Here is a 23,455-nt window from a genome sequence, read left to right on the forward strand (position 1 = left end):
CATCCGCTTAGATTTCATCTGGTAAATGAGGGAAATATGTTTTCCGCTAGCACACGTTCTTGATATTAGGTACGTAATACAAAAAAACTACCTCAAGTGACGTGGCACCAGATTGTATAGCTCAAAAAGAACTAAATAAAAAGTCTGTGAGAACATATGTTTATCTTTTACGGTTGACCAACAATGATGATTTTGTCTTTTGAAGTATATCTTTGTATCTGTCCGTAGCATTGTAGCTTCCAAACGAAAGCTTTGATATTAATGGAGCTTTTTCTTTTTAATTTGAGAGCTAGTTTCGTCTATATAGTTCTTAGCTACTTTCCATGAAAGTCTGTTCAGCCGATTATATTCCATCAGCTAAATTTAGCAGAAACGTTTTCCACCGGCGCACACTCTTCATTTCCGGGTACGCTACGTAATACATAAGCGTTACATCAAGTTATTTAGTACCAGCTTGCATATCTAAATAAAAATCGGAGACAACATATGTTTCTCTTTCTTTTACGGTTGACCGACAATGATGAGATTTGGTTTCATGATTTGCCCATTTCAGCACCAACAAAGCAGAATTCTTTGTAGTTCTTTATGAGGCCTACAGTTTAGTACTAAATCAAATGATTTTGCCCCAGTAGTTTAGACACTCCATTGCGTGAGAGGGCTTGGATCAAAATATTAAAACTCACATTAAACTTAAAAGGGCTATACACATAGTTTTCTACTGTTTAGAGGTCTTCTTTTTTTTCTCTTTCAATCTTTAATTTAAGTTTTATGGTAATATTGTCCAATATTTGATGTATCAAGTGACTTCGAAGGCTTTTCCGCCGACGTAAATCTTGAAAATGTCTCCAAGTTTGCTGCCGTATGCTAAAATCATCTTCATTCGCACGGTTCATGACAGCTATCTAGAATATCTCCGTCATACGATGCTACTACAGCCAGAAGAATCAGAGGTAGTAGAATATTTTATAAACGAGGGACACGGGATGAAATTTCACGAGGCTGTGTGAACTGCCAACACTTTAGTTTTTGGAACAATGTTTGTAAAGAGGCAATTGAAATTAAGTTGGCAGACAGTTTCATTAATCGAGACAATGGCTGTCTTCTTAGTAGGGCGTGGAACCCTGTACTACCCTGTGTGAAAACGGAACGTTCTTCGGTGCGGTCAGTCCGAGTGTTTTGAAAATAGTCTTTGAGTGCGATATATCGCTGTGGTCGGTGTTCTACTAAGGGCGGCGCCACCTGCCCATCTTGGAGGGCAACAACTCTGATGGGCGGCGCATGTGTCATGTCCAGTACGGAGTCCTATACAGGATGAACATTTACAGCCTACACATTTTGTTTGAGAGGGACTCAACAGCCGCAGCTTTCTCCTAAAGATGGGGGACAGCTGTATCGCCGAAATATTTGATTAAGTAGATTTTAGGATCCGGCAGCGAACCTGGAGAGCCTTTCAGGATTAGACGTGTCATCTTGTCATGGTGAGGTGGATTAGTGCCCGTTGAGACCAACAGAGAGTGCTAGGAAGCTAGTTTGTTTGTTGCTTGGAGGCGAAGAGAAGTTAAGAATAGTTGGCAACGGAGGAGGCGGCGTTTGTTTTCTAGTGTGTCGTGATTGGAAGAAGTCCCGCAGTCCCACTCCTCCGAGAGTAGAAGACGAATAAGAAACTACTTGGCTGACAGTCAACGAGACGGAAAAGAATTCCGTTCGGAACCGCTGTTGATATGCAGTGTTGGTTCATCAAAGGCAAAATTCACCTACTCCTCCTGGTAGTCCGAAATTCTGTGGAAAACCACTGAAATAGTCACATAGATTTAACAGAAGACGACGCTGCAAACGAAAACGTATTTTGAAATTTATAGTATAAAAGCCTACAAACAAAAATAAATATCGGGACACAGTGGCCCGTACCGAGTGTAAAGAGAAGGGGGAAGGGAAGCTAATAGCTGGACAGCTGTATCTAGTTGTAGAGTGGTATCGTTAGGATAAGCAACCCTATGCTGGGTTAGTTAAACACATTTAAGGATTAAGATGCTGTTTACGAGCGTACTATAAACGTAGACTTTAAAGTAGACTTTAAGGTAAAATGGTATGAAGTGGTAGTAATTGGAGAGTATGCTAAGGATGAGCATGACGACACATAATTGGGTCTGGGGTCAGTTAGTATACAGTGCTTATAATTTACTTAACTGCGTTATTTTGTGGGAATTGTGATTACAAAAAACTGAACCCAATTGTTTTCGCATTTTATGGTTGGGGTCTAGCCCTAAATAGGTCTGCCCCTTGGTACTATTTGCATTTCGTTTTTCCATATAATATTGTTTATTCATGTGTATCTTCATTCTAAGGTGCGCTCTTGTATAAAATAATACTCTTGATTCGGTGCTGTTGGTAGTTGTCATTTTGTTATTTAGATCTTGTTCACTCATTTTTTGGAATTTATCAGTCTACAGTTGATCTTGTTATTCTGCTTTGACTGGCCAATTCTTTAAGCTACTATGAAAAGTTAACTTATAATTGTTATGCCTGTATGTAGCTTAAAGAAGTCTCCATACTGTCAACGTTTATTGTCAACTGTATTATATGTTGCAAATTAGTTTTGGTAACTTGTATGTTCTTTTATATATAAATATATACGCCATCACGAATCAAGGTAAGTTCCATTCTTTGAGCCTGTGTTCCAACTCTTACTTCAGAATTTTGCCTGCAGGGGTTATTGAAGGGAAGAGTCTACATAGTGTAGCTAAGACGACCTCATAAGAGTTACCCTTGGCGTTGTCAAGAGAATTCGAAAGTGCTGTGATGTCAGCGGTCGAATTATAAGAAAATCAATTTTCAGTTCATTCATTTGCAACTGCTTAATACTTTCTGTGAGTAATAATTGAGGTTGTAGTCTTATCAGCTGTATCTGCATGTCAAGTAAAAATTTTCCACACGTAATGTTCGATGTTTTATTAGAACTGTTCTGTACTACAGGCTCCTACAGTATTTACCATTCCTCTTGGAACACGCTCTATATGTGGTGCTCCACAGCTGTAGTGTATTACTTCGACGTCATGTTGAAGAGTTCATTGTTTTGCTATTTCGATCTACGGCATCTTCATTCCCTTAGCGAGTGTGTGTGTGTGTGTGTGTGTGTGTGTGTGTGTGTGTGTGTGTGTGTGTGTGTGTGTTTGCGCAAAATCCTTCGAGGGTTGGTGATATCATTCACTTTTCCCACTCCCAGTGGCATCTAGTGTTAGATTTTGTATCTTGACGCGTCAGGTAACTTGACGTGTCTGTCCAGAAAAAACCTTCTCAAAGCCGGGAACCTTGTGACTCAATCTGTGTTTCCCTATCTGTGGAATCCGGCCCGTTGTTCTACGCAAGCGTGTAATTTCAAACACTTACCTGATGACAATACTTCCCCGGATGGTGGTGTCTCATCCGTGGAAGCATTGTCAACTAGCTAAGTGACATAGCAAGAGGGAGCTTTTTGCATCTTGTGAAGCATTTCCGGGGATAAACATGTTCTGATATCGAATAATTTGTGTTCTTGTGACTTGTTTGAATGCAATTAAGGCAATGGTACTGAGACCTCTCTTTCAATACGGTGACAACTTCAGTGTACCAAGGAAGGAGCCAGAGGGCTGCAAGTGAACAGTCGTGTAGGCCTACATTCACTCTATTTAGTTTCTAAGACATTCAATTTCAAATGTGTTTATTACACGTTTTGAATGTAATTGAGAATGTTCGCCATCGAAATCATGATGGAATACACACAAATATGCTCTGATAATGTCTGGTGGAATGATAGCTATTTTGTGATTTCAATATGAGAGCGAATTAAAGATATTCATTACGCAGAATGAGAAAGTATGAATGGCATTCATCAATTGACAGTCTTAAATGTAAATTATTTGGAGAGATCAGTACCAAATGACTCGGATAAAATGAGACAGATAATTCACGCTTCAGTGCTGCAGTCTTCTTGTGCGAACACTTTATTTGACATGATCACAAATAACTTTACAAAGAGAAACGGCACATTAAACTGCCCTCTTCAGATCACCTACTGCAAGGCAATAGTGTATGCATCAGTCTTTGAAGTTTGAGGCTTTGTAATAAACACATTGTGAAACACGACATCATATTCCATCCTGATACGGTTAGAATAAAATATTGTCTGCCTTGCAGACAACCACTATCAGCTAGTTATTAACCACTGCACATCTCGGTAATCATCCGAAGCAGTATAAATAGCAACCTTACTGAGATCACAAGTCGAGCGTCATAAGAAAATTATACGTTTTTAAGGACGTAAAAGTCTTCAAATTCTTTCAAGAAACACTATGCTCTGCATGCATAGTCAGACTGAAGTATGTCAGGTGGTCTGCTCTCGACCAGTACCAAATTATACAACATGGAAATGAAATAAAAAGGTATAAGTGTTTCCGTTACTTTACTTCGGAAAGTACAGCAAATGAGTCGAACACGGGCGATGCACAAAAACAGTATTCAACGCATGCTACTCTAGTACAACACCACTGGCCATTAAAATTGCTACACCAACAAGAAATGCAGATGATAAACGGGTATTCATTGGACAAATATAATATACTAGAACTGACATGTGATTACATTTTCACGCAATTTGGGTGCATAGATCCTGAGAAATCAGTACCCAGAACAACCACCTCTGGCAGTAATAACGGCCTTGATACGCCTGGGCATTGAGTCAAACAGAGCTTGGATGGCGTGCACAGGTACAGCTGCCCATGCAGCCTCAACACGATACCACAGTTCATCAAGAGTAGTGACTGGCGTATTTTGACGAGCCAGTTGCTCGGCCACCATTGACCAGACGTTTTCAGTTGGTGAGAGATCTGGAGAATGTGCTGGCCAGGGCAGCCGTCGAATATTTTCTGTATCCAGAAAGGCCGGTAAAGGACCTGCAACATGCGGTCGTGCATTATCCTGCTGAAATGTAGAGTTTCGCGGGGATCGAATGAAGGGTAGAGCCACTACTCGTAACACATCTGAAATGTAAAGTCCACTATTCAAAGTGCCGTCAATGCGAACAAGGCGTGACCGAGACGTGTAACCAATGGCGCCCCATACCATCACGACGGGTGATACGCTAGTATGGCAATGACGAATACATGCTTCCAATGTGCGTTCACCACGAAGTCGCCAAACACGGATGCGACCATCATGATACTGTAAACAGAAGCTGGATTCATCCGAAAAAATGACGTATTGCCATTCGTGCACTCAGGTTCGTCGTTGAGTACACCATCGCAGGCGCTCCTGTCTCTGATGCAGCGTCAAGGGTAGCCGCAGCCATGGTCTCCGAGCTGATAGTCCATTCTGCTGCAAAGGTCGTCGAACTGTTCATGCTGATGGTTGTTGTCTTTCAAAAGTCCCCATCTGTTGACTCAGGGATCGAGACGTGGCGGCACGATCCGTTACATCCATGCGGATAAGATGCGTCATCTCGACTGCTAGTGATACGAGGCCATTGGAATCCAGCACGGCTTTCCGTGTTACCCTCCTGAACCCACCGATTCCATATTCTGCTAACAGTCATTGGATCTCGACCAACGCGAGCAGCAATGTCGCGATACGATAAACCGCAATCGGGATAAGCTACAATCCGACCATTATCCAAGTCGGAAACGTGATGGTACGCATTTCTCCTCCTTACAGGAGGCACCACAACAACGTTTCACCAGGCAACGCCGGTGAACTGCTGTTTGTGTATGAGAAATCGGTTAGAAACTTTCCGCACGTCGGTACGTTGTAGGTGTCTCCACCGGTGCCAACCTTGTGTGAATGCTCTGAAAAGCTAATCATTTGCATATCACAGCATCTTCTTCCTGTCGGTTATATTTCGCGTCGGTAGCACGTAATCTTCGTGGTGTAGCAAATTTGATGGCCAGTAGTGTAAAAGTGACAGCTCTCAAACGCAAATATCATAATTGTGTTGTTACAACAAACATTGTAAAGTATTTTACATTCCTTACTCGAAGTAAGGCATCAAGGCTATATGGTTGGAAGTCCTATATATTCAAGATATATTCAAGCCTGTTGACTTCTATAGGCGTAAACATGAGGAGCATTCACCACACTTTTTTGTTCTGTCAGGATTTATTCAGGATTTCAGTACTCATATTGTGCCCCACTCTTTTGGCTACAAAAATCTACTTTTCCACACAATATCCGTTCAGTGCGAGAGACTTACGCCACCATGTTGGGAGGCCTGTACATCCGCATGGTACCACTCTGATGGTCGACGTCGGAGCCAACGTCTTACTACATCAGTAAGCTTCCCATCATTCACGCACCGCAACCTCATCCTTCAATGGGCCAAACGGATGTATGTCGCGAGGTGCGAAATCCCGGCCGTAGCGTGGATGAGAAAGATGGAGTTTTGTGAGCCGTTCTCGATAGCGCAGACTTTTCTGAGTCCTTCATTTGTACTTTTGTGGCAACGAACACACTCAAGACGCTTTTTGAATTTCCACAGGATAGAACATTATACTTTAGAGTTGATCATAGGACCTTGAGGGAAGACATCAAAGAACATGTTCCCGCCAACCTCCAGGAAGACTATAACCAGACTTTAAGGGCTGAGGGCGTGGCTTTGAACTTTTCTTCGGAAAAGAGGTAGTGTAGAATCACTCTATGAATTATCTTCTTGTATCCAGTTCGCAGTAATGAATCGATGTTTCATCACTTGTGAGTATGTTCGACAAACAAATATCACTATCAGCCTCGTAATGCCCAATAGTTCCACACAGTCCTTCCTTGCTCTTTATGGTCTTCCGTTAGGCGACAAGTAACCCACTGAGCATAAACTGGTGGACGAATGAGTCAACACTAGTAACAGAGACGTCCAGCTGAGAAGCAAGTGTTTGATTGTGATCTGTCGTACACCTCGAATGAGAGTGTCCACACGTTCCAACATTTTGGGAGTCACAACTGTGTGTGGCCGCCCGACACGCTGGAGATCTGACGGGTTTGCACGACGCTGTTGCGATGTTGACAGATGGCTCGCCCAACTACTCACTGTGCTTTTGTTCTGCAAGCGCCTGTTAATATCTACGATGCCCTGGTTTTGCTGCGAAAAGTTACTCAGTGATGGCTCTCTGCTGGGAATGCGCTTCCGTTATAAAAGCCATTTTGAAGGCTAGGTGCAGCGCTGCCACCAGTTGGAACTTCATAAAATTATAGGGAATAGAGCAGAAACATTCCGTGGTCGTCCACAACAAATTCCATATTTTTTCAACCGAAAATATTTGAGAAAATGCTGGGTTGCACAACTTATTGAACGCTCCTCGTATATTACGAATGAATAAAAACAGCACTGTAGTCAGATACATGTTAGACGCTAAATACTAATACTAGCCAGGAAAACTCAATAAGTCTTGCTAACCCGTCAAAGAATATTTCGGACAAAATAAGAACTTTGCGAAATGACAGTTAAGAGAGATGTCTTTAAAATACAAGTTTCTTCATAAAACAGGATGGAAAAGGAGAAGTCGTAAGTCCACGGAGGATTTGTTATTTTTGTAAAATTCATTGTAGTAAGCGAACAACGTACATAATATTTCCAGAAGTAGGTCAAAACTTTTCTCATCCCAGTAGCGCTGTAAAAATAACTGATATATCTAGGCTTATGTATCCTGTCTTATTACCCTTTTACTGTTAGCAGTGCTTCAGCGGATAACATTTACAAGAAAATATTTACGTACTCGAACTAGAGTTATAGCTTGTAGCCGTGTCAACACGTGCTATAAAATACTGTGACGTTCACAGATTTACGGTCACATAAAGTGGCGCTTTATGTTCTTGCGGTCTCCAGTGACGCTGCAAATGTGAAGTATATAGTAACCGCTCGCCTTGCTGTTTTTGTAAGCTATATACAATCCCCAAGTTAATATACATGTATATTCAGTTCCCGTTGGAAATTTATATCAGTTTTCAGCTTTTCAACTGAATTCAGCTAGCAAAATGTCATTTCTCGGGAAGGGTTATCTTGCCTCGACATTCTGCTTTCTAACAAAATACGGGGTGAAGAACAATTCGCGCATTTTGACATTGTAGCGCGATGCCTCACATACCGACAATACAATAATGTCTCCCACAAAATTTAGTTCTGCCCATATTTCCGGCAGTAAACGGATGTTAAAGATTGGCAATCTGCCAACACTATAATCACATGTTCGTTAACTACCTTTGTCAGGATACGGGTGCATTGTTGTGCAGTTGGTGCAGTGGATAGCGTTCCTTATTAGCATGCAGGAGGTCAACGGTTCGATTCTGGGTCGAGGTGTATTTGCTAACTGAAGTCTGCGTGATACGGTCCCTGGTCACTTAATCATTATACAGTGATTACAGTGGGTCTTCTACAACACATGTGCTCTTACATACTACGAATACAATAACAATAGTTTCCACTAATCAACTTTTAAAGAAGCCTTTTGCACGTACTGGACACGAATTGTTTCACACCACTGCATCTGCTAGATTCCGAACCTGTTTTCCGTGTATCCTCCCCCAGTGGCCCAATCGATTAGTACTAACTATTACTCCTTCCACGTTCTGGTCCATAATTCATTACGTCAGCAGCAAGGCTAACAACGTTCTTCGCAAAAAATTCCGAATATCTACTATATAATGTCGGATACAAGTGGCCTAAGATACGGTGTATGCTATAGTATTACATCCAAAACACTATCCACAACACCAGCTTCACCGCAATATTCCCATATGCTAACAGAGGTAGTTACTGCATATGTGATTACAGAATTGCCATATTGTCAGTCTTTAACGTCCATTTACTGCCGGAAATATGCGCAGGATGAAATTTTACGAAAGACATTTTTATATTGCTAATATGTGAGGAACCGCCCTGCGAAATCTGAGTGCGCGAATTTTTCTTCACCCTGTATATAGAATGAAGTAGCTCAAAGAAGAAATCCTCATCTTAAACATAAATTACGTTCCCAGAATGATGACACACTCAATCGTGGATACTGAACAACATATGGATGCATTTGAAACGAGAAACTCACCTCAAAAACGACTGATACAGTAGTCACAGATACTAGTTAACTTGTGAATTATATATGGTAAAAGTGAGACAGACGACGCGGGGGGACTGACGTTGCACTTCTAAGAGATTCCGTAGTAGACGTTGTTGAGATCAGTTTATTAGCAAGTTTTTGTACTTCAGGAGTGGAACATAGAAGAGAGATTTATGAAATTAGAATTCCGAGGCCAAGGTAAGGCAAGGAAATTTGTCACGACTGCTTTTTAATAACAAGTACTACTAGATACGGGTCTGATAGCTTATAATCCGTATTTAGATTGTGAAAAGGAAACGCCGGTTATGTGGGTCGAGTATCTTTGGTGAAAATGGGGGTGCGGCAACTGTCTCTATGAAAACGGATGGATGACACGTCCATACTGTGGGTCAGATGCATAAATGATTGCAACGTGAACAGCAGTCCATACGATTTTGTTTTGCAGAAAAATTCCGAGAAAATGACTTAGGACAACAAAGAGGAGATAATGGACTGCCGAAGATCTATTTCAGCCCTTGAGTGCTGTCGAAGAGGAAGGTAGTGCCAAAAGAAAAGCAGCTCGAATGAAAAACGTATCTAAACAAAGATTAAGGAGAAGGAACGCGCAGTTTCAGAAAAACGGGGTGTGGACCATCACCATACTTGAGTGAGGCAGCAGAAAGGAAATCAGGTGCTCTTGTAAGAAAATTTGAAGCATTTGGCTTTACTCCCACCGTAGCACATACCAACAAATCGACCTCACGTAGATCAGCAAGTCGTAGCGATCAAAGTTACACCGACGAAACAAAAAAACATCGCCACAGCAAGAATCAGTTGTGCGACATACGCGAAAGTTGGATGGCGTGTTTCCGCTCTGTAAGATGATGTTTATTGAAAAATTTCACGCTAGTCGCGTAAGAGTGACACTAGTAGTGCCACTGTGAGAATGAAAAACAGGTTTGCTTTCAATATACACTGTAAAGGACGTGAGCATTAGTTACTTTTGAGAATGGACGTAGTGAGTCAAGAATGTCTTTAATGCGACAAAGACGCAATTATCAACACTTCACTCAGACTCAGTGAGGCTACCAGAAATTGGATGTTCATTTTGCGATGCTGCAGAAAAAGACTTAGCTCGAATGTAGCCACTGTACATGACTGCTGGCAGCACTGATCACAAGAATTACGGTCGCAAGAAGGGTGATTTCCGAGTGGCCACGTGGCACTATCAAGAGGGAAGGCCATTATGATCGATGCGTGGCTGTGGTGCATCGTGCTGTATCTGCAGCAGCAATTTGACCAGCAGTTGACACCACATTGATACAACGAACTGTTACAAATAGTTTACTTCGTTTACTTCAAGGATAGATCCGAGCCAGAAGCCCTGTGTCATGCATTGCACGGACCCCAAATCACTGCCATTTGCGATTTCGGAGGTGTCGAGTGAAACCTCATTGTATTTCCTGATGAAATCCGGTAGTTTCTCGGTGACAGTTGTGGCCGTGTGTTGGTTAGGACAATTGATGTTCTGTAACGAATCTGTCTGCATACTACACACAGTGGACCTGCACTTGGAGTTACGATCTGCGGTGTAATTTCCTGTGACCGCAGGAGCACTCTTGTGACTGTCCCACGTACCCTAACAGCAAATTTGTACGTCAGTCTGGTGATTCGACATGTTGTGCTCCAATTCAGGAACAACATTCCAAGGGGTGTTTTCCAACAGAATAACGCTCGCCCACATACCGCTGTTGTAACATAACATGCTCTATAGAGAGCACGTGTGGGACTTTATTGGATGACAACGCCAGCGCCATCCGCAAACATCATTAACCGTCCAGAATGAGATTATCACTCTGCAGCGGAGTGTGCGCTGATATGAAACTTCCTGGCAGATTAAAACTGTGTGCCGGACCGAGACTCGAACTCGGGACCTTTGCCTTTCGCGCGCAAGTGCTCTACCAACTGAGATACCCAAGCACGACTCATGCCCCATCCTCTAACTAAAGTTTGGAAGGTAGGAGACGAGGTACTGGCAGAAGTAGAGCTGTGAGGACGGGGCGTGAGTCGTGCTTGGGTAGCTCAGTTGGTAGAGCACTTGCCCGCAAAAGGCAAAGGTCCCGAGTTCGAGTCTCGGTCCGGCACACAGTTTTAATCTGCCAGGAAGTTTCATATCAGCGCACACTCCACTGCAGAGTGAAAATCTCATTCATTGGCTGCTTGTCCTGTTCCAGAGGTTGCCCCTCAGTCTGCAAGATCCGGGCGGTCGCAGAGGGTGGGCTTACTAGTAGTTTGGGAGCTCCAACGTCTGGCGCGTAATGGGGCCCCTTAGGGATATGGCAGCAAGAGAGGGGAAGAAAACCAATGTGCACTCCGTGTGCATACCGGGGGCAGTCATTCCAGATGTGGAAAGGGTCCTTCCAGATGCCATGAAGGGTACAGGGTGCACCCATCTGCAGGTGGTCACTCATGTCGGCAGCTACGATGTGTGTCGCTATGGAACGGAGGAAATCCTCTCTGGCTTCCGGCGGCTATCTGATTTGGTGAAGACTGCCAGTCTCACTAGCGGGATGAAAGCAGAGCTCACCATCTACAGCATCGTCTACAGGACTGACTGCGGACCTTTGGTACAGGGCCCAGTGGAGGGTCTGAATCAGAGGCTGAGACGGTTCTGCGACCGTGTGGGCTGCCAATTCCTCGACTTGCGCCATAGGGTGGTGGGGTTTCGGGTTCCGCTGGATAGGTCAGGAGTCCACTACACGCAGCAAGCAGCTACACGGGTAGCAGGGGTTGTGTGGCGTGGACTGGGCGGTTTTTTAGGTTAGATGGCCTCGGGCAAGTACAGAAAGGACAGCAGCCTCAAAGGGTGCGAGCAAAGTCAGTACATGCGGGGGCCAAGCAGCAATCGGTATTGTAATTGTAAAGTATCGAAGCTGCATTGGTAAAGTACCGGAACTTCAAGCGCTGATAGAAAGCACCGAAGCTGAAATCGTTATCGGTACAGAAAGCTGGCTGAAGCCAGAGATAAATTCTGCCGAAATTTTTACAAAGGCACAGACGGTGTTTAGAAAGGATAGATTGCATGCAACTGGTGGTGACGTGTTTGTCGCTGTTGGTAGTAGTTCATCTTGTAGTGAAGTAGAAATGGAAAGTTCCTGTGAATTATTATGAGTGGAGGTTACACTCAACAACCGAGCTAGGTTAATAGTTGGCTCCTTTTACCGACCTCCCGATACAGCAGCATTAGTGGCAGAACAACTGAGAGAAAATTTGGAATAAATTTCACATGAATTTTCTCAGCATGTTATAGTCTTAGGTGGAGATTTAAATTTACCAGATATAGACTGGGACACTCAAATGTTTAGGACGGGTGGTAGGGACAGAGCATCGAGTGATATTATACTGAGTGCACCTCGAGCAATTAAACAGAGAACCGACTCGTGGAGATAACATCTTGGAACTACTGATAACAAACAGACCCGAACTTTTCGACTCCGTATGTACAGAACAGGGAATCAGTGACCATAAGGCCGTTGCAGCATCCCTGAATATGGAAGTTAGTAGGAATATAAAAAAAGGGAGGAAGGTTTATCTGTTTAGCAAGAGTAATAGAAGGCAGATTTCAGACTACCTAACAGATCAAAACGAAAATTTCTGTTCCGACACTGACAATGTTGAGTGTTTATGGAAAAAGTTCAAGGCAATCGTAAAATGCGTTTTAGACAGGTACGTGCCGAGTAAAACTGTGAGGGACGGGAAAAACCCACCGTGGTTCAACAACAAAGTTAGGAAACTACTGCGAAAGCAAAGAGAGCTTCACTCCAAGTGTAAACGCAGCCAAAACCTCTCAGACAAACAGAAGCTAAGCGATGTCAAAGTTAGCGTAAGGAGGGCTATGCGTGAAGCGTTCAGTGAATTCGAAAGTAAAATTCTATGTACCGACTTGACAGAAAATCGTAGGAAGTTCTGGTCTTACGTTAAATCTGTAAGTGGCTCGAAACAGCATATCCAGACACTCCGGAATGATGATGGCATTGAAACAGAGGATGACACGCGTAAAGCTGAAATACTAAACACCTTTTTCCAAAGCTGTTTCACAGAGGAAGACCGCACTGCAGTTCCTCCTCTAAATCCTCGCACAAACGAAAATGGCTGACATCGTAATAAGTGTACAAGGAATAGAAAAGCAACTGGAATCACTCAACCGAGGAAAATCCACTGGACCTGACGGGATACCAATTCGAATCTACACAGAGTACGCGAAAGAACTTGCCCCCCTTCTAACAGCCGTGTACCGCAAGTCTCTAGAGGAACGGAAGGTTCCAAATGATTGGAAAAGAGCACAGGTAGTCCCAGTCTTCAAGAAGGGTCGTCGAGCAAATGCGCAAAACTATAGACCTATATATCTGACGTAGATCTGTTGTAGAATTTTAGAACATGTTTTTTGTTCGCGTATCATGTCGTTTTAGGAAACCCAGAATCTACTCCGTAGGAATCAACATGGATTCCGGAAACAGCGATCGTGTGAGACCCAACTCGCTTTATTTGTTCATGAGACCCAGAAAATATTAGATACAGGCTCCCAGGTAGATGCTATTTTCCTTGACTTCCGGAAGGCGTTCGATACAGTTCCGCACTGTCGCCTGATAAACAAAGTAAGAGCCTACGGAATATCAGACCAGCTGTGTGGCTGGATTGAAGAGTTTTCAGCAAATAGAACACAGCATGTTGTTATCAATGGGGAGACGTCTACAGACGTTAAAGTAACCTCTGGCGTGCCACAGGGGAGTGTTATGGGACCATTCCTTTTCGCAATATATATAAATGACCTAGTAGACAGTGTCGGAAGTTCCATGCGGCTTTTCGCGGATGATGCTGTAGTATACAGAGAAGTAGCAGCATTAGAAAATGGTATCGAAATGCAGGAAGGTCTGCAGCGGATAGGCACTTGGTGCAGGGAGTGCAACTGACCCTTGACATATACAAATGTAATGTATTGCGAATACATAGAAAGAAGGATCCTGTATTGTATGATTATATGATAGCAGAACAAACACTGGTAGCAGTTACTTCTGTAAAATATCTGGGAGTATGCGTGCGGAACGATTTGAAGTGGAATGATCAGATAAAATTAATTGTTGGGAGAGTCCTTAGAAAATGTAGTCGTTCAACAAAGGAGGTGGCTTACAAAACACTCGTTCGACCTATACTTGAGTATTGCTCATCAGTGTGGGATCCGTACCAGATCGGGTTGACGGAGGAGATAGAGAAGATCCAAAGAAGAGCGGCGCGTTTCGCCACAGGGTTATTTGGTAACCGTGATAGCGTTATGGAGATGTTTAGCAAACTCAAGTGGCAGACTCTGCAAGAGAGGCGCTCTGCATCGCGGTGTAGCTTGCTCGCCAGGTTTCGAGAGGGTGCGTTTCTGGATGAAGTATCGAATATATTGCTTCCACCTACTTATACCTCCAGAGGAGATGACGAATGTAAAATTAGAGAGATTCGAGCGCGTACGGAGGCTTTCAGACAGTCGTTCTTCCCGCGAACCATACGCGACTGGAACAGAATAGGGAGGTAATGACCGTGGCACGTAAAGTGCCCTCCGCCACACACCGTTGGGTGGCTTGCGGAGTATAAAACTAGATGTAGATGTAGAAACATCCCCCAGGCTATGGCTAAGCCATGTCTCCGCAATATCCTTTCTTTCAGTAGTGCTAGTTCTGCGTGGTTCGCAGGAGAGCTTCTGTAAAGTTTGGAAGGTAGGAGACGAGGTACTGGCAGAAGTAAAGCTGTGAGGAAGGGGTGTGAGTCGTGCTTGGGTAGCTCAGTTGGTAGAGCTCTTGCCCGCGAAAGGCAAAGGTCCCGAGTTCGAGTCTCGGTCGGGCACACAGTTTTAATCTGCCAGGAGGTTTCAACATTAACCGTATCTGTATTGACCGATCAACTGCAACAGGCATGGAACTCCATCCCACAAACTGATATCAAGCACAATGCATGCGCATCTGCATGGTTGCATTCAACACCCTCACGGGTGCTCTGCTTATTAATATGCCATCCTATAACACTTTCAGTGGCTTATCTCGTACTTACATTAAGATCTGCTCTTGTACATCTAGTTAATCACGTAAATATGGTACCTAGACAAGTGTATTTCTGAAATGTCATCACTTTACATTAATTACTTTTTTCTGTTGCAATTTTTTATTTGGTAGGTGTGTGTGAGACATATGCACATGCGGGAAAAGTTGCAGTCAAAATCATAGCTAATTTAGAGCAAAAAAACCAGTTTCCTTGATTTATTTTGTATATGTAAATTTTTCTGCTTTGTATGTGAGTACCCCCTTAGAAAGAAAAAGAGGCGTGGCAATGCATACCGGGCACAGCCATAAAAATTACAACGTTGGTAATCAACATTAAATAAAGGCATTAGTGTGGCACCTACAATAGTGTAACTTGATTTTTATTGTATTATTTTTTGTTTTGCGTCTACATTTATATTCATTGTATTCATAAGTATATTCTGGTGCAAAAAAAATCTTTAAGTATCACACATCAATTGAAATTGTGTAAATAATATGTTCATAACATCTCGGGATCACATTAAAGGGTGGCATAACTTTGAAGGAAATGAAATATTTGCAGGTATTTTTACAAGCATGCTGAGGTTCCATTAATGAAATCGTAGGGCTGATAAGTTTTATGAGACTCATAGCGTGTTCTAGGTGGAATTTCCAGAAGGACAGGAAACCATACAGTGTAAGAATGGGAGGTTGTAACTACCCATGAGTTTGAGATTTACAAATTTGGTTCCTAGTACTTACCAACGAATGGAAAATATATACACTCCTGGAAATGGAAAAAAGAACACATTGACAATGGTGTGCCAGACCCACCATACTTGCTCCGGACACTGCGAGAGGGCTGTACAAGCAATGATCACACGCACGGCACAGCGGACACACCAGGAACCGCGGTGTTGGCCGTCGAATGGCGCCGCCGTCAGTGTCAGCCAGTTTGCCGTGGCATACGGAGCTCCATCGCAGTCTTTAACACTGGTAGCATGCCGCGACAGCGTGGACGTGAACCGTATGTGCAGTTGACGGACTTTAAGCGAGGGCGTATAGTGGGCATGGGGGAGGCCGGGTGGACGTACCGCCGAATTGCTCAACACGTGGGGCGTGAGGTCTCCACAGTACATCGATGTTGTCGCCAGTGGTCGGCGGAAGGTGCACGTGCCCGTCGACCTGGGACCGGACCGCAGCGACGCACGGATGCACGCCAAGACCGTAGGATCCTACGCAGTGCCGTAGGGGACCGCACCGCCACTTCCCAGCAAATTAGGGACACTGTTGCTCCTGGTGTATCGGCGAGGACCATTGGCAACCGTCTCCATGAAGCTGGGCTACGGTCCCGCACACCGTTAGGCCGTCTTCCGCTCACGCCCCAACATCGTGCAGCCCGCCTCCAGTGGTGTCGCGACAGGCGTGAATGGAGGGACGAATGGAGACGTGTCGTCTTCAGCGATGAGAGTCGCTTCTGCCTTGGTGCCAATGATGGTCGTATGCGTGTTTGGCGCCGTGCAGGTGAGCGCCACAATCAGGACTGCATACGACCGAGGCACACAGGGCCAACACCCGGCATCATGGTGTGGGGAGCGATCTCCTACACTGGCCGTACACCACTGGTGATCGTCGAGGGGACACTGAATAGTGCACGGTACATCCAAACCGTCATCGAACCCATCGTTCTACCATTCCTAGACCGGCAAGGCAACTTGCTGTTCCAACAGGACAATGCACGTCCGCATGTATCCCGTGCCACCCAACGTGCTCCAGAAGGTGTAAGTCAACTACCCTGGCCAGCAAGATCTCCGGATCTGTCCCCCATTGAGCATGTTTGGGACTGGATGAAGCGTCGTCTCACGCGGTCTACACGTCCAGCACGAACGCTGGTCCAGCTGAGGCGCCAGGTGGGAATGGCATGGCAAGCCGTTCCACAGGACTACATCCAGCATCTCTACGATCGTCTCCATGGGAGAATAGCAGCCTGCATTGCTGCGAAAGGTGGATATACACTGTACTAGTGCCGACATTGTGCATGCACTGTTGCCTGTGTCTATGTGCCTGTGGTTCTGTCAGTGTGATCATGTGATGTATCTGTCCCCAGGAATGTGTCAATAAAGTTTCCCCTTCCTGGGACAATGAATTCACGGTGTTCTTATTTCAATTTCCAGGAGTGTAGATGGGCAACAAGTTATATCGATGTCACAGGACTATGTTGTCTCTACAACAGCGTTTCTCGATACTATGTTGTCATGGCGATATGGAATTAACAGCAAGCCTGGTTTCTGCGAATCTATCTCGAAGATAATTGAGTTCAGACGACGGTGTTATCTACATCTTATGTGTTGATAAAGAACGAATGAGCCACGGTAAACAAACGAGAAACGAATCTAACGAGTGAGAGAAAACACGTGAGATGGAGTGCGAAGTCTCCAGCAGTTTTATAACCTGTGTAATGTAATTCCGAGTTGCCAACTCTGCTGGGTAATTGCACTAACTTATCCCTGTTACGTCTGTGGGGTGAGAGCGTCTTTAGCTCTTGAGTTGCCCTCTCTACATGCTGATAAATGTAGAGCATGGTGATAAATGTACCCCTCCACGACAGTATGAGCAGCGAATAAAATCAGGACAGATCACATAATTGTTCTTCTATTACTGTCTGATAATCCAGTCATTCCATAATGCATCACGCCTAGTTGATTTACTGAGAGAGATTGGCACATTATGTACTTGCTTAATGCACATGTAATCGACCAATGAGTGATGTCTTTTGTTTGAAATTTTACCAGCTGACAGATTCTGTAATCCGAATTTAACGGTCTGGATTCATAAAATGCGTTTTCTTTGTAAGGTCTGTTGTAATTGTTGTGTTGCCGAAGCTAACATGAGTGTGAATCGCCCTGGGGAAGTTTACGATACGTGTATAATTGCCGGTATGAAGAATTTTGAAATGGGTGATAACTGTTCTTAGAAGAAACCAGCTACTCTTTAGATAGCAAGACACAATTAAAAACAACAGACATGGACAAACACTGTAAGAGATCTACTCATAACTAAAGGTTACTTACTCACAAAAGTAACACTTGGCTTACAGACTATTTCCTCTGCATTAGTAAACAGCCAAATCTATACAAAAAGAATGGATGGCTGTTTAGACAGTCAAAAAATGGACACATATAACAGAACTGACAGTTAAACAAAACATTATAAATTAATCAGGTACATACTTCGTAAGGAAATGGTTTTTGTAAAGACGTTCAGCATACAGTAACGGAAAACCAACCTTCGGTGAAATTAAAAGAAAGGACATCAGCATTAAGAGTTAACTCTATTGTAGAACACCGGAACGACAGTTGATAGGTGGTAAGAGTGATTTACAGTCTCTACGAAGTAGAGGACTTCTTCTTGACATTATTAAGAAAGAAATGAGAATCTATATGGAACACATAGTAAGTGCAGTATCAGAGATCGAGTTTAGCAGAGTTGTGAAGCATTTGTGATCAAATAGGGCAGAACGGATTGATAATACTCCTTTGGAACTCCTGAAGTAATTGTTGGACGTGGCGAAAATCGATTGCTAAAATAGGTAGTACAGTCATTGAGTGTGCAGACCCAGTATAATCCACACAAGCAAGGGCAGATAACTGCAAGAACTATCGCATTGTAAGGTAAAGTCTCATGCATCAAAGTTGTTGGCAAGAATAGTACACAGATGAATGAAGAAAAAATGAGGATCAGTTAGATGATGATCAGTTCGGTTTGGGAAAGGTAAAGGCACCAGAGTAGCAGTTCTGACGTTGTGATAGATAATGGAAGTAATACTTAAGAGGAATCAGGACACTGTCATAGGATTTGTTCAGACCTAGAAACAGTGGTCGAGAACGTAAAATGGTGCAGATGTTCGAAAATCTGAGAAAGGTAAGAGTACCGGTAAGCTATAGGGAAGTTATGGGAAATATGCGCAAGAAACGAGAATGAATATTAGCAACGGAATACCATTAACGAATAAAAAAAGTCTAAGTCAGCGACGTGAATTTTCACTGCTACTGTTCAATCTTTAAATCAAAGAAGCAATGAAGGAAACAAAAGAAAGCTTCAACAGTAGGATTTAAGTTCGGAGTATAAGTTGCTTTTCACAGTTATCCTCTGCTCTGGTGCGTTGTGAATTGCAAGTACACTGCAGAAATGCTCTGTACCAAGTGAAGGTATGATGGTGTTCGAGTAGTTTAAGAGGCATAACTGGCAAGTTATGCAGGACATGCAGCTTTACTGTATGATTAAATGATGATGGCGTCCTCTTGGGTAAAATATTCCGGAGGTAAAATAGTCCCCCATTCGGATCTCCGGGCGGGGACTACTCAAGAGGACGTCGTTATGAGGAGAAAGAAAACTGGCATTCTACGGATCGGAGCGTGGAATGTCACATCCCTTAATCGGGCAGCTAGGTTAGAAAGTTTAAAAAGGGAAATGGATAGGTTAAAGTTAGATATAGTGGGAATTAGTGAAGTTCGGTGGCAGGAGGAACAAGACTTTTGGTCAGGTGATTACAGGGTTATAAATACAAAATCAAATAGGGGTAATGCAGGAGTGGGTTCAACAATGAATAAAAAAATAGGAGTGCGTGTAAGCTACTACAAACAGCATAGTGAACGAATTATTGTGGCCAAGATAGACACAAAGCCCATGCCTACTACAATAGTACAAGTTTATATGCCAACTAGCTCTGCAGATGATGAAGAAATTGATGAAATGTAAGACGAGATAAAAGAAATTATTTAGGTAGTGAAGGGAGACGAAAATTTAATAGTCATGGGTGACTGGAATTCGTCAGTAGGAAAAGGGAGAGAAGGAAACATAGTAGGTGAATATGGATTGGGGGGAAGAAATGAAAGAGGAAGCCGCCTTGTAGAATTTTGCACAGAGCATAACTTAATCATAGCTAACACTTGGTTCAAGAATCATAAATGAAGGTTGTATACCTGGAAGAGTCCTGGAGATACTAAAAGGTATCAGATAGATTAAATGATGACAAGACTGAGATTTAGGAACCAGGTTTTAAATTGTAAGACATTTCCAGGGGCAGATGTGGATTCTGACCACAATCTATTGGTTATGAACTGCAGATTGAAACTGAAGAAACTGCAAAAAGGTGGGAATTTAAGGAGATGGAACCTGGATAAACTGAAAGAACCAGAGGTTGTAGAGAGTTTCAGGGAGAGCATAAGGGAACAATTGACAGGAATGGGGGAAAGAAATACAGTAGAAGAAGAATGGGTAGCTCTGAGGCATGAAGTAGTGAAGGCAGCAGAGGATCAAGTAGGTAAAAAGACGAGGGCTAATAGAAATCCTTGGGTAACAGAAGAAATATTGAATTTAGTTGATGAAAGGAGAAAATATAAAAATGCAGTAAATGAAGCAGGCAAAAAGGAATACAAACGTCTCAAAAATGAGATCGACAGGAAGTGCAAAATGGCTAAGCAGGGATGGCTAGAGGACAAATGTAAGGATGTAGAGGCTTGTCTCACTAGGGGTAAGATAGATACTGCCAACAGGAAAATTAAAGAGACTTTTGGAGAGAAGAGAACCACTTGTATGAATATCAAGAGCTCAGATGGCAACCCAGTTCTAAGCAAAGAAGGGAAGGCAGAAAGGTGGAAGGAGTATATAGAGGGTTTATACAAGGGCGATGTACTTGAGGACAATATTATGGAAATGGAAGAGGATGTAGATGAAGATGAAATGGGAGATAAGATACTGCGTGAAGAGTTTGACAGAGCACTGAAAGACCTGAGTCGAAACAAGGCCCCGGGAGTAGACAACATTCCATTAGAACTACTGATGGCCTTGGGAGAGCCAGTCATGACAAAACTCTACCCACAGACTTCAAGAAGAATATAATAACTCCAATCCCAAAGAAAGCAGGTGTTGACAGATGTGAAAATTACCGAACTATCAGTTTAATAAGTCACAGCTGCAAAATACTAACGCGAATTCTTTACAGACGAATGGAAAAATTGGTAGAAGCGGACCTCGGGGAAGATCCGTTGGGATTCCGTAGATATGTTGGAACACGTGAGGCAATACTAACCTTACGACTTATCTTAGGAGAAAGATTAAGAAAAGGCAAACCTACGTTTCTAGCATTTGTAGACTTAGAGAAAGCTTTTGACAATGTTGACTGGAATACTCTCTTTCAAATTCTAAAGGTGGCATGGGTAAAATACAGGGAGCGAAAGACTATTTACAATTTGTACTGAAACCAGATGGCAGTTATAAGAGTCGAGGGGCATGAAGGGGAAGCAGTGGTTGGGAAATGAGTGAGACAGGGTTGTAGCCTCTCCCCGATGCTATTCAATCTGTATATTGAGCAAGCAGTAAAGGAAGCAAAAGAAAAATTCGGAGTAGGTATTAAAATTCATGGAGAAGAAGTAAAAACTTTGAGGTTCGCCGATGACATTGTAATTCTGTCAGAGATAGCAAAGGACTTGGAAGAGCAGTTGAACGGAATGGACAGTGTCTTGAAAGAAGGATATAAGATGAACATCAACAAAAGCAAAACGAGGATAATGGAATGTAGTCAAATTAAATCGGGTGATGCTGAGGGGATTAGATAAGGAAATGAGACACTTAAAGTAGTAAAGGAGTTTTGCTATTTAGGGAGCAAAATAACTGATGATGGTCGAAGTAGAGAGGGTATAAAATGTAGACTGGCAATGGCAAGGAAATCGTTTCTGAAGAAGAGAAATTTGTTAACATCGAGTATAGATTTAAGTGTCAGGAAGTCGTTTCTGAAAGTATTTGTATGGAGTGTAACCATGTATGGAAGTGAAACATGGACGATAACCAGTTTGGACAAGAAGACAATAGAAGCTTTCGAAATGTGGTGCTACAGAAGAATGCTGAAGATAAGGTGGGTAGATCACGTAACTAATGAGGAGGTATTGAATAGGATTGGGGGGAAGAGAAGTTTGTTGCACAACTTGACTAGAAGAAGGGATCGGTGTGTAGGACATGTTTTGAGGCATCAAGGGATCACAAATTTAGCACTGGAGGCAGCGTGGAGGGTAAAAATCGTAGAGGGAGACCAAGAGATCAATACACTAAGCAGATTCAGAAGGATGTAGGTTGCAGTGGGTACTGGGAGATGAAGAAGCTTGCACAGGATAGAGTAGCATGGAGAGCTGCATCAAACCAGTCTCAGGACTGAAGACCACGACAACAACAACAACTGGCAAGTGGTTCTTTGACGAGTAAAACTTCAAGCCAACGGTAAGCCAGCTCGGCCGCGTGGTCTCAAAATTACGTTACGTTTGAACGACTCAAAGTAGTCTAGTCTGTTCTTCCCTGTGTTTCGACTGTCCTTCATGAGCGGATTTCTTATACGGACTACCGACGTAGGAACTTGGTTCAAAATTTTTTTTAATCTCATTTTCCCGTAACGAGAGGTGAGGTGGCGGTGGCATTTTCTCACCTCGGCGTAATGTTTCCAGCGATTTCCGGTCCATAATAAGCCTTTACTTGTGTTCAAATTTACCGTCCGTTCGAAATTACGCCGTTAAATGCGAAATTCTTGACATATGCTTTATTAGGTATTAGGACTCCAGTGGACTACGATATAGGAATGTACACAGTGTGTCACGGACAGGTTGGCTCAAATGGCTCTGAGCGCTATGGGACTTAACATCTGTGGTCATCAGTCCCCTAGAACTTAGAACTACTTAAACCTAACTAACCTAAGGACATCACACACATCCAAGCCCGAGGCAGGATTCGAACCTGCGACCGGAGCGGTGACGCGGTTCCAGACTGAAGCGCCTAGACCGCACGGCCACACCAGCCGGCTTACGGACAGGTCAGACATATTGATACATTTCATCATGCACTTGAGAGTGGCTCCAAGGCCGAAATCATGACTGTGCAAAATAAATGAACATTTAACAGTCAAATGGAGGAAATGTCTTTCAAAAAATGACATACGGAAATTTGGGTTGGCCCGGGAGCGTGCAAGGATAGGTAGTTACGGCGACCGCTCGCGATAAGCAAGACATCCGGTTTCGAGATCCAGTCCAGCGCAAATTTCCATAAGTTTCTACTTAGTGGTATGTCAGTACCTAATACAGCTGATGCCAAGGAATAAGCATTCAGGGTATCAGCTTCGAATTATTTCGCAGAGCTGTGACTGATGAAGTGTCTGTTCTTGCAGACATTCTGTCTTCGGTGAGGAGCATAGCTTCCTATGTATATAATACAGAATCAGGTTTTTATCAGTGCATTAGAATAGTAGTCGTGTTGAATAAATCATCCATATAAATGATTTTAGGATGCTCTAATTTGTCTAGAACTTCT

General features: G+C 43.2%; 1 non-coding gene across 1 annotated transcript; it reads left to right on the forward strand.

The window, feature by feature from the left end:
* The first annotated feature begins 11,117 nt into the window (after window positions 1-11,117).
* Trnal-caa lies at window positions 11,118-11,192 on the forward strand. Its single transcript has one exon. It is a non-coding gene; the product is annotated as a tRNA-Leu (tRNA).
* Window positions 11,193-23,455: the final 12,263 nt, after the last annotated feature.

Source organism: Schistocerca piceifrons, chromosome 7, assembly GCF_021461385.2.
Source record: "Schistocerca piceifrons isolate TAMUIC-IGC-003096 chromosome 7, iqSchPice1.1, whole genome shotgun sequence".
NCBI lineage: Eukaryota > Metazoa > Arthropoda > Insecta > Orthoptera > Acrididae > Schistocerca > Schistocerca piceifrons.